Genomic DNA, 11,892 nt, shown 5'->3' on the forward strand with positions numbered 1-11,892 from the left:
AGGAAGGCTCCACAGAAGAGGAAGCATTGGAATTTAAAGCCCAAGAGACAGTTTGCTGGATGGACCTGTGAGGAAGAGGTGGGTGTGGATAGACAGGTAAGCAATGGGGATCTGGGGCACTGAGGCTTAGTGAAGACAGGGCTGGATTTGGGAAGAAAATGGTGGTGTCAGCACTAGATAAGGGAGAAGTGAGCAGGTGTCTATCTCAAAGGGTCTTATATTCCATGTAAAGTAGGGTGCTTAGGCTTAATGGTGTTGTCATACCCATGAGTGCTCAAAGTCCATCCTCTCGAAATGAAAGTTCTTGAGGAGGAGTTATGATGATGATGATGATGATGTGTGTACCACTGAGTATTTTCAAAGTCTTTAATGCAATCAAAACAGCATGCTTGTTGAGCTATACACTTAGGATTCATGTACTTTTCTGTCTGTAGGCTACGCCTCAATAACAAAAGGAATAAGTGACACGTTGGGCAGGATCCTTACTAACTTTCTAAAGTACAAGGTGTCAGCTCATTAAAACCAAGATCATGGTAAAGCAATCGGAATCCATAGAATTATCTTGTCCCAGGGCTCAGAGTATTACTCAAAGCAAATCTCGGGAAAACTGGTGGGACTACAGGGAAAAAAACCTGCCTCCTGAAGATCTCCACTTGTATGTTTGAGAGATTCCTCTGGCTTAACACACCCCTGATGCCTTCCCCCAAGACCTGCTCCTGTTCCATGGCTCCTGATGATAACACTGTCACCTCTGGGTCACCCAACCTAGAAACCTGGGAATGCCTTGGGACTACTCTTTCTCCCTTATCCCTCTTATTTAGGTAATTCTCCAGTCCTACTAACCTTACCCTCTAACCATTTCATTAGTTATGTCACTTTCTCTCCAGCCTTGGATTCACATATCTGGTTTTGGCCCTATTTGTCTCTCTCTCACCCTTCCACTTTAAGAAACGGAAATAAAAACACGTCATAGTTTTAATTTATTCCACCAATTTCTATTTCGTTGTATCATCATTCACATGGATTATTGCAGGAGTTCCCTAATACAGTCTCCCTGCCTGCACCCTCAGCCTCGGGAAAGCATTCTCCATGCTGCTGCTAGACTGATTATTTTACTGTGAAAATAATTTGTCACTGACCATCTTCCACTCTCCTACAGAGCAGTGTTCAACTCTCGCGAGACTGGCCATCCTTTGGGCTTCCACGAGCCCCGTCTCTCACTGCTTCCAGCCTCAAACTTTGCACTGACCATAGCAACGCTTTGTAGCTTCCAGAACAAGGTAAGCTGCTTTTTGTTTGTTTGCTTGTGTTGTTTTCTTTGCTTGCTTTTGCTTTCTTTCGTTTTTGCCTCTGTGCCTTTGCTTGTACTGTTCTCTCCACTGGGGGTGCCCTGCCTTCCTATCACTTATTACTCCAAGGGGGACTCTCCGAGGAAGGCTTCCTTCTGAATCAGCCTTTCCTCCTCAGCACCTGACATGAAAACTAGCATGTTGTACATGTCCAATAAATATTTACTGGATGAGAGTATTCTTGACTCATGAGCACAGTCCAGGATGCCCATTCACTCACTCATTCATTTGCATGATGTCATCTAAACTTTGCAGATAGCAAATAGGCAGGGTGCCATTCATGTGATATGCACCGGTATAGTCAAATTGATCGTCCTACTATTATATCAGTACTGTAGCAGTTGGTAAATAAATTGCAACTATCCTGAGTGCCACCCCCACCCCCCACCCAGCACGACCACTGGTTCCTCTCCTAGTATTTTTTATCATCCAGTAACTAACAGGTTAACTCCAAACACTAGTGGGAGCCCAGGAACCCTTGGCAGTTCCCCTGCTATATGGGTTGTTAAATGGCGATGGGCTATTGCTCTTGCCTAGAGGGGAGGTCCTGCAGACCCCAGGGCCATCAAGCAGACATGTGACTCTTCTCAGGACACGGTCAAGCCTCCTACTCCTGTCTCTTCTGGTCTGTATGTTGTCCAGTATGCGGGCTGGCTGAACTCACTCGAGTTTCAACAAACTCCTCCATGCACAGGGCGAGGCTCAGGGTGACCTAATGTTAGAGGCTTGAGAATGGCCTCCCGAATTCATCTAAGCTTAAAATATGACATCGAACTATGGGGGTCTTTGTTTCCTCCCACAAAAAGATCTGTGTGTGTGTGTGTGTGTGTGTGTGTGTATGTGTTGCAAATTTAAGATCAGCTTAAATTAAAATTAGTTCAACTCATTCAAACAAAATTACATTCACATGGAGACACAGTGGGGAGTTTCTGGCCTGAACGTGTAATTATTTTCCTTAGGTTATAACTGTTCCCCTGTCTCTTGCTATCCAAAAATATAGAGTTCCTTTTTCAGCTCATACTTCACTGAGCGAGAGTGGAGACAGCACAGAGCACAATATTCATCGCTGTTCCTGGACATAGGGTTCAAAAGTTTACACTTAGATAAAAACATCCTTCTAGACGCAAAGGCGTTGTGCTCCGAACCTCAATAGTCTCAGCCTTTGCTGAACATCCAGGGATTTGAAGGGCTTCACAACCACCTCCTACCTGGCCTGCAACACCCCATTCCTGGTCCTCTTGTCCACCAGGACCTTCCCCAAGGCCCCATGCTGTTCCCCTGTCTCCAGCTCCTCCCTGAATGAGCTTCTGTAGCAAGGCTTTGATGCCAACCCGTCCTTCCAGAAGCCTTGGACACATGTGAGAGGCCCAGGACAATATAGAAATGGCTTAGAACATGTCACAAACCAATAGCAAGCCTGCAAACATTGAATATCTCCTGTGTGCCAGACACTAGTCCAGGAGAAAAGGATATAGTCAGTCTATATTCTCTTGAGTTCGGGATGCTTTTTTTTCTCTCCTATTTTAACATCTTTAAAACCGGGATAGGCATTATGATCAATGGCTCTTATAATCGCTGTTGGGCAGGTGCTAGTCATGTTAATGCTTTAATCGATTGATTTTATATATAAATGTATATAATGTGCACAAGAGTGATAAAAGATATCAAATGCTATTTCTAAGTAAATTCAGAAGAGGCCCTTTACTAAGTATAAAGTAGAAATTTCCAGCAATAAGAAGGCAATATGTCATGACATAATTGGCAGTATTTTTTCTTTCTTAGTGGTTCATAAAATGATGAAATATGGTATTTGAGAATATGATCCCCCTTTGTCCTCAAGGAGCTCACGTTTTAGTAGGAAAAAAACCTTAAGTGGTTAAAAGCAGTGTAGCAGTAAGTGCTACGACAGAGGAAAGCGTGGGTGCTGTGGGCAGACAGGAGAGAACTGACCCAGGCAGAAAGGGCTGGAAAGCTTTGAAGGGGAGGTGGAATTGAAGCTTGAACTTGAAGGATGCCTGGCAGTTCATCAGGCAGAGAAGAGGAAGGGCATTCTAACCACGGGGCGATGTGCAAAGGGCAGGATACACATCCCATCGGGGAAAGGATGAATATTCTGTTTCTAGGTCAAGGCTAGAGAGTGCGGGGTCCTCGATGCACGCTAAAGGATTTTGGTTTTACTCAGCGAAGGGCCATGATCAGGCCCGTGTTTGAGAATGGTACCTGCTTGCCGTGTGCCATTGGCATGAGAATAATTGCTGGGAGGCTGGGGAGGCACTGCTGGGAGTGGTCCAACCAGGGAAGGCTGAGGGCCTATGTGAGGGAAGGAAGGGCGAGATGGGAAGCCATGAGCCTTGCTGATTTTCAGACATTTTATCTCAATTGGTTCCCACAGCTATTCTTGAAAGCGGGAAGGAAATATCATACCTATTTTATAGTTGAGTAAAGTGAGGCTGGGTGAGACATGGTGATTTGGATCAAAAACTGAGTGGCGAGATCAGAATAGTACCAAGGGAAGGGCAGCTGACTGACTGTTGAGCAGTCTCACATAGTGGCACAGCTGTGAAGACAGTATGACCTTAGGGCCCTGGCGGGTTTAGAGACTGGGTTAGTCTGTCCATCTATGGCTGCTTCAATTCTCAGGGTTAGATACCATACCATACCATACCATACCATACCATACCATACCATACCATACCATACCATACCATACCGTACCGTACCGCACCATACCATACCATACCATGTTATATGTTGATTTACAATGAAAAGTAGAAGTGTCACAATGAGGACAATGCCCTAGTTTTCAGCATTCTCTCCCTCTAGAAGATCTGTCCGTGGGAAGCCAGGGTATGACCAGAAGGTTACCTTGTGGGCCTGGAGTCCAAGCAAGAGGTCAGTTATGGGCCTTTATTCTTTAAAGGTATTAGCTCCTGACAGCCTGGGGCATCCACCCTGCCCCTGGGAGGAGAAGGCCCATACTCCATCGGTGAAGACCTCTCTTCCCTGAACAGTGCTGGGATCTATATCTATGTCTCACCAAGTCTTTGCCATGATCTACTGGGCCCCAGACAGCCTAGCTCCTTGTTTCCTTCCTGACTCATCTCCTGCTCCCCACTGGCAAACTCCCTTCCAATATCTGCCTCCTTGCAGCTCCTCCAACACTACTGGCATCCTCCCACCTCCGGATTTTGCATCCGTATTTCCTCTTCCTAGAATACTCTTCTCCAGTCATCCAGAAGGTAGATTCTCTCAGTTTCAAGTCTTTGCTCAAGTACCAACTTCTCAGCATAACTGATCTTTAAAATATTGCAATCCTTCCTTCCCAAACCTAGAACTCTCCGTTTCTCTTATTGACTTCATTTTCTCTGTATCACCTATCACCATCTGACATATCATTTCTTTTTCTTAGTTGTCTTTTTTTATCATTTCACTTCCTCTCTAGAACATAAGCTACACACACAATCAGGACTCTTGCATTTTGTTCGCTCCGCATCCTCATACCTGGAACAGTGCCTGGCACACAGGAAAGGTTTAGTAACTGTTTGTTGAATGTATGAATGTATGAATGAATTCTTTTTCTGTACCTTGGGAGACTGACATTCCTTCTCTTCCTGCCTCTAGCCACTTCTGATGGACACATTCCTTCTTTAAATACCTTGATCCTAAATCAGGTTTAGCTTTGTTCTGGAAGAGCCCTTCTATCTCTTTTCAGCTTTGCATATCTTTGCTCTAATGCTGTAGGGCATCTCAATGTCACCTCTAATTCTAATCTCATGACTGGCCTGGTGAGTAGATAGCTACTGCATTAGAATAGGCCCTCTGAGACCCATGCAGTTCTCCTGTCTAGAACCCTAGAAGTGGATAATGAAAGATCAAGATAGATTTAAGAGTTCTATAAAGAAGGCAGGAAGAGATTGGATGAAAAGAAGAGAACCAAATAATAGGGAGCAGGGCCACCTGAGTTAGGTGTTCAGGTGCAGCAGTGGGTCATTTTGGGAGTGCTGTGTCCATGACGTTCATCTCTGTTATGGTCAAAGCTCACTTATCAGAAGTGAATTCCCATTGAGCAGCTGATAGCTAACTGTGGTTTGTGAGGGTGTGAATAGTTGGCAATGTCCCTTATTTGTATAGGGACATTGCCAGTAAAGGTCAGGGACCCACTACGATGGCCATGCCCAGGCTGCAGGCCTCCTACCTGGAAGGGACTCATTGCTTCCAGAGAAGCTTCTGCCCTATGTGCTGGGGCAAGGCCAATCTGAGACACCTGCAGCCATCTGCATAATGGACATCTCTTAACACATGGCTTCGTAACTGCTGGTTTGTCTGTCAGCATCCTCAAATAGACTTGTTGATCTCTGGGAGCAGGAGACCTACGATTTGCAAAACTTCCCCCTTCTTTAAAGATTTTTTTTTTTTTGAAGCAGTTCTAGGGGCACTAAAAATCGAAAGGAAGTTACAGACTCCCATATACCTCTGCCCGCCACCACCCCGCAATGCACACCCTCCCCTACGGTCACATCCACAGCAGAGGAGCGCATGTGTTAAACTGGCACATTATCAACTGATGACATATCATCATCATCCAAAGTCCATAGTTTACCCTTGGTGTTGGACAAATGTGTAATGATGTCTCCATCATTATGGTATCATACAAAGTATTTTCACTGCCCTAAAAATTCTTTGTGCTCTGCCTCCCAACCCCTGGCAACCACTGATCCTTTTACCACCTCCATAGTTTTGCCTTTTCAGAATGTCATATAGTTGCGATCATATAGTATACAGTCTTCTCAAATTAGCTTCTTTTGCTTAGTAATATGCATTTAAGTCTCCTCCATGTCTTTTTATGGTTTGATAGCTTATTTATTTTTAGCACTGAATAATACTCCATTGTCTGAAAGTACGAAGTTTATGAATCCATTCATCTACTAAATGACATAAAAATATTTTAAATTGTGATAAAATGTACATAACATGAGATTTACCATTTTAACCATATTAAGTATATGGTTCAGTGGTATTAAATGTATCTACACCGTTGTGCAACCATCATCACCATCCATCTCCAGAACTTTTTCATCTTCTCGAACTGAAACATATTTAATCATAACTCCTCATTCCCCTCTTCCTCCACCCCTAGGAACCACCATTCTACTTTATATCACTATGAATTTGACTACTCTGGGTACCCCATATCAGTAAAACCATGCAGTAGTCTTCCTCTTGTGACAGAATTATTTCACTTAGCATAATGTCTTCAAGGTTGATCCATGTTATAGCATGTGTCAGAATTTCCTTCCTTTTTTAAGGCTGAATAATATTATGTTGCATATATATATCACATTTCGTTTATTCAGTATCCATCAACGTATACTTGGGTTGCTTTCCCATTTGCTTCAGAGTTAGTTATCTCAAGTCCAGAACATTGGGTAGGTGTTCTATAAGAGAATGGATGAACAAATTTTGAATGGCACCTTGAGAAGGTTTGGGATAGAGGAGACTTGAAAAAAGATCCCCCGTTTAAGTAGTGGGTTCTGTCCAAGGAAGGAGCAGGAGGCTGCCGATGAGTGGGTTTATATAGCTTCTGAGATCTTCGTCACACTTTCCATGTTGGTTTCTGTGTCTCTTGTTTCTAGAAGTGATTAGTAGTAACACTGTCAACACGTAAAGGGCCTGTGGATCTGTTTTTAGGAAATATAAGGAAGTGAGAACTGGGGTGAGTCCATCCCATTCTTAGCCTGCTCCAAGAAAGAGAGAAGCCTAAATGTCAAGTCCAATCATTTAGCATTTATTAAACACCTGTGGACACGGAGCATTGTGCTGACACCTATCCATCTGGTTTCACAGATTCCTTCTAACAAGCCTGTGAGGTCAGGATACCCCCTGCCACACACACACACCAGGTGGTCCCTGAAATCCAACTGAGGGTCACAGCTGGCCCAAGGTCACATAGCTCTCAGAGCTAGACTTGGGCTCTGGCTGCAATCTGTGCCCTTACCTCCAAATCTCACTGACCTCAGGTGGGCTAAGCCATAGCTGTAGTTGGCATTTAGACAATATTTGCCGCCAGATTCTAGGACCAGAGTCCAAGGCCTGGCCCCACAGAGCCCCTGAGCTGGTATCAGATTAGTCGGGATGGGTTTTTGGACATTGTGGTCCCAGAGTGAGCCAAACAACCTCTGTAGCCCCTCAGCCAGGGCCCCTTAGCTCAGTTCTTATTGTCTCTGGAAGGTCTCGAGGCTGGTCCAGAGGCCAGTGGGTCTGGGTTCTGACCCTTTTCACTTGAGTATTCCTTGCCTACCTTGGAGGCCCCAAATGGCCAGGGAAGAGCCTGGGATCAATTGGAAGTTAACTTGCTTAGAAAAAGAAACCTATCTCCTTTCCCCTTATCCTATATCTTTGTCTTCTTTGTGACACTTGGGTCCTCCCTCAGGTATCAAGAATGCAGGAGTCACTCCAGCTGGCATTCTCATCCTGGAACCTGCCACTTCCCAGGTATATGTTCTTGGGCAACTCATTTATCCATTCTGTGTCTCAGTTTCCCTTTTTCTGAAATGAAGATAATTATTATACTCTCCTTAGAATGTCGATGTGGGGTTTAAAGGAGTTAATACATATAAAGCCTTTAGCATAAAATCTGCATGTTTACAACTCAATAAATGTTAGCTTTCATTATTAGTAATCCCTTCGAGGTGTGACTTCCCCACCTAGACTGCCCTTCCTGTCATTTCTACTGCAGACCCAGCTCTCCTGCAGCCTTCTCTGAGAAGTCTTCTCTGATTCTGGCCAAGAGCCCTCCAAAGACCCCACAGTGCTTTCACCCTCTTACTCATGGTGTTTGTCATTTATAGGCCTTAATCCTCTCCCTTGCTGATTTGCAAGCTTCCTCGGGCTATGACAATGTCTTTTTTTGCTTGTTTTGTTGTGCAGGCTGTGCAACACCAAGCACGATTCCCCTCCATCTCTGGGCCATTGATCTTGAGGCCACATGGAGATTATAAGCACTGCACAGGGGGAGGGGACCCAAGACTCACTGTTTAGTCGGCTTGGGCACATCTCGTGGTTCTGGGCTGTACAATATGCTTTGTTCTCTATCTGTGCAATGAGGAAGCTGGGTGAGCTGACTTCCGAAGCCCTTCCAGGCTCAACCATTTTACGAATAAATAGAAGGCACTAAATACTTCAAAAAGTAATTTCTCTCATCTGCCATGCTGACTTCCCAGCCTCCAAAATGCCAGCTCAACATCCACGTTGTTCATCGTTGGGTGTGGAGCTTGGGTGTTGGAGGCACAGCCACCTGAGGTTGCATCTTGGTCCTTCGTGTTGGTGGTTTCATGCAGGTGACTGCCTCATTTCTGGAAGACTCTCCTTCTTCATCTGTACATTGAGGATGAAAATAAAAACCTCAGAGTTATTACAGAAGGGGTATTATATGTGGTATTTAAAAAAAAAACCAGGAGAAAAACAAACAAGTTTATTAACATGTATACTTCATGTATACATGCGAGATACCCAGGTGAAAATGAGTAACTCCCTGAGGTGGTTTAGAATTCAAGATCAAATGTCATCTTAAAAAGGAAAAGGGAGGGAGATATAGGTCACTTAGGGGAGAGGAAATGATTTTTAGGAAAGAGAAATGAGCCCATAGAAGAATAGATAGGAGATGTGGTAGTTTGTGACAAAGTTTGTCTGGGTGTGATCTCTAGTCTTCTGGGATGAGTCAATCCTCCCTGGCTGATAAAACTCTTCGAGAGGGGATTTATGACAACCGAGTTCCTTTAGGAGATTCTGTCTTTAGGCAGAAAAAAAAAAAGGAGTTTAGAGAAAGCCTCTCCCTGCATTTGCTGTTTTTCAAGTGCCTTCAGCTCGAAATAACCAATATACTAAAACACTATGTTTTGGGGTGGCATGTCTTGAATTCCTACAGTCACATTTTGGGGTGACATATTCAGCTTTCCACTTTAAGTAAAGAAAGAGTATTCTGAGATGGTGAGAAATATATGTTAGCTCTGCCCTGGGCTAGCCGGCTGGAACTATACTTTATAATTAGCCCCAAAGCACCACTCAAAGATTTTAGATAAAGCATTCTAGAGGGACTGACTAGTGCTGCATGCTCCAGCACAGACACAGGTGCCCGGCTCTTAAGGAGGCACTCACTCCCGGGATCAGCGATGGCAGAGACCTAAGAATGACTATCTCCTGGAATTTTGGGCACCTTACATACCTTGCCCTAGTCCTGGCCCTGTAGGAGTTAAGCCAAAACTCCCATTGACTCACACTAAAAATCAGAAATTCATACCTGCTATAAAATAAAGTTTCATGTAGGGGGGTGTAGTCATTTCCTCATTTTGCCATAACAACGAATCGCAAACTAGGTGGCCTAAAACAACAGAAATTTATTCTCGCACAGTCCTGGAGGATAGAAATCTGAAATCAAGGTGTCAGCAGTTGGTTAGCTCTGCGGATGCTGAGGGAGAATCTGTCCCTGACTCTTTCAGTTTCCCGTGATAGCAGGCAATCATGGCATTCTTTGGCTTGTAGATGCATCACACCAATCTCTGCCTCTGTCCTCACATGGCAATCTCTGGGCCTTTCTGTCTTAACATGGGGTCGATCCCCTTTACCAGCCCCCCTGTTTGGAGAAGTTGTCTTTATAGAGGGTTTTTAGACTTCCTTTTTGGATGCTCTTTTGAGAACCGAATAATTGTTTTAGATCCTCTTCCTAGAAAATGCACTTACAAATATAAGAGGATGGAACAAAATTGCTTAATATTTCCTTTATGCTCTGTATTCTGAAATTTCATCATAATTACTCTAGACATAGGTATTTTTTAATCGTTTTTGTTTTGTTTTATTTCTCGTGTTGCTTAGCGGGCCGCCTATATTAGGTGATTTTTAAAGCACTCTGCCTATGATGGAGTCAGTCAACTGTAGCTATTAACTCATTCTCCAAAAAATATGAGAAGGAAAGAAAGACACCTGTAGCTCCACTTTTAACCAAAGCTTTTCATAAACAAACTGTTATGTTTAAAAGTTAAGTGGGGATTGAGCAGGGGGAGGGAGGAGGGTGGGAGAATACAGGACATCATTAATTAATATGCTAGGAATTTAGTTTGGGGACATATTTAAGAAGAGTGAGAAAGCTTTGGGTCTTTGGATGAGGTAAGAATTATATGTTTATAGCATGTGTTTGTTTGTTTCTCCAGGAGCTTGTGAGGCCAGCCTGCTAAGAAATGAGTTTTATTCCCAACGGTGTTCACAGGCTCCAGCAAATGGGCCAAGCGGAAAATGTGGCTCAGAGAGTATTTGATGCTGGATGAATGAATAGAAAGAAGAAAAAGAATAAATAGAGGTCAGTGTTGACAACTGCAGAAGTTTCCCAGCCCCCATCCTCCTACTGCAGTCAACTCCCCTGTGAGCTGCGGAGAGAGAAAAATTGGGACAGATCCCGTTTAAAAAAATTTAGTGGACAGACCAATATTTACTACCCCTAGCAGTGTACGAGAGCTTGGTTACTCCGCATTCTTGCCAACACTGGATATTACCTGACTTTTCCATTTTAGCCATTCTCTTGTATGTCTGTGGCAGTTTTAAAGTCTATTTCTCTTTTGCACTTTTTTATGTGTTTATTGGCTACGCGGATACATGTGTGTGTGTGTGTGTGTGTGCATGTGTGCATGTGTGTACGTGAAGAACCCGTTCAAGTTTCCCCTCCTCCTCCTCTTCCTCCTCCTCCTAGTCCTTCTCCTTCTGTATATTTTTCTCTTGGGTTGTCCATCTTTTTGTAATTGATATGTAGGGATTCTATATATGTTCTATTTGCAAGTCCTTTATTGGATATCTTTTTGCAAATATCTTATCTCAGTCTGTGCTGTGTTTTCAATCACTTAATGGTGTCTTTTGAAAAATAGTTTTTATGTTTAAAGTAGTCCAATTTATCAAAGTTTTCCTTTATGGTTAGTGCTTTTTCTGTACTATTTATAAGAAAATTTTTCTACTCTACTCTAAGTTACACACACACACACATATATGTATATATATGTATGTGTATATATATGTCTTTTTAAAAAGACATATTGTTTTACTTTTAACATTTTAGATTTATAATCCATCTGGAATTAATTTTAATGTGTGGTTAATTTTTTGTATGTGTTTATCCAACCGATCTGGCACCATTTATTGAAAACATCATTCTTTCCCTCTCTCACTGCAATTGTCCCCTATATCATAAGTCAAGTAACCTATATTTATGGATCTGTTTCTGAATTTTCTCTTTCAACCCATTGGTCTATTTTTGCCCAAACCACACTGTCTTAATTACAGTAGTTTTATAATATATAGTGGTGTAAGACCTCCAACTTTGTTCTTCAAGATTGTCTTGAATATTTTTTGGCTCTTTGCATTTTCATGTAAATTTTAGAATCACCTTGTCAATTTCTACAACCACCTTAAAAAACTGTTTGGCAGTGTTCACTAAAGCTAAAAAATCATACTCCTAGGTAAATACTTAACAGAAAGAAATATCCAAGAATGTCCATAGCAACTT

The 11,892-nt window shown here is 43.0% G+C and overlaps 1 long non-coding RNA gene across 1 annotated transcript; it reads left to right on the forward strand.

Moving 5' to 3' along the window:
- The first annotated feature begins 1,164 nt into the window (after nucleotides 1–1,164).
- On the forward strand, nucleotides 1,165–10,973 carry LOC120608722 (uncharacterized). Its single transcript, XR_005654495.1, has 3 exons — nucleotides 1,165–1,280; nucleotides 7,780–7,841; nucleotides 10,553–10,973. It is a non-coding gene; the product is annotated as an uncharacterized LOC120608722 (long non-coding RNA).
- Nucleotides 10,974–11,892: the final 919 nt, after the last annotated feature.

Source organism: Pteropus medius, unplaced genomic scaffold (assembly GCF_902729225.1).
Source record: "Pteropus medius unplaced genomic scaffold, Ma_sr-lr_union100, whole genome shotgun sequence".
Lineage (NCBI taxonomy): Eukaryota > Metazoa > Chordata > Mammalia > Chiroptera > Pteropodidae > Pteropus > Pteropus medius.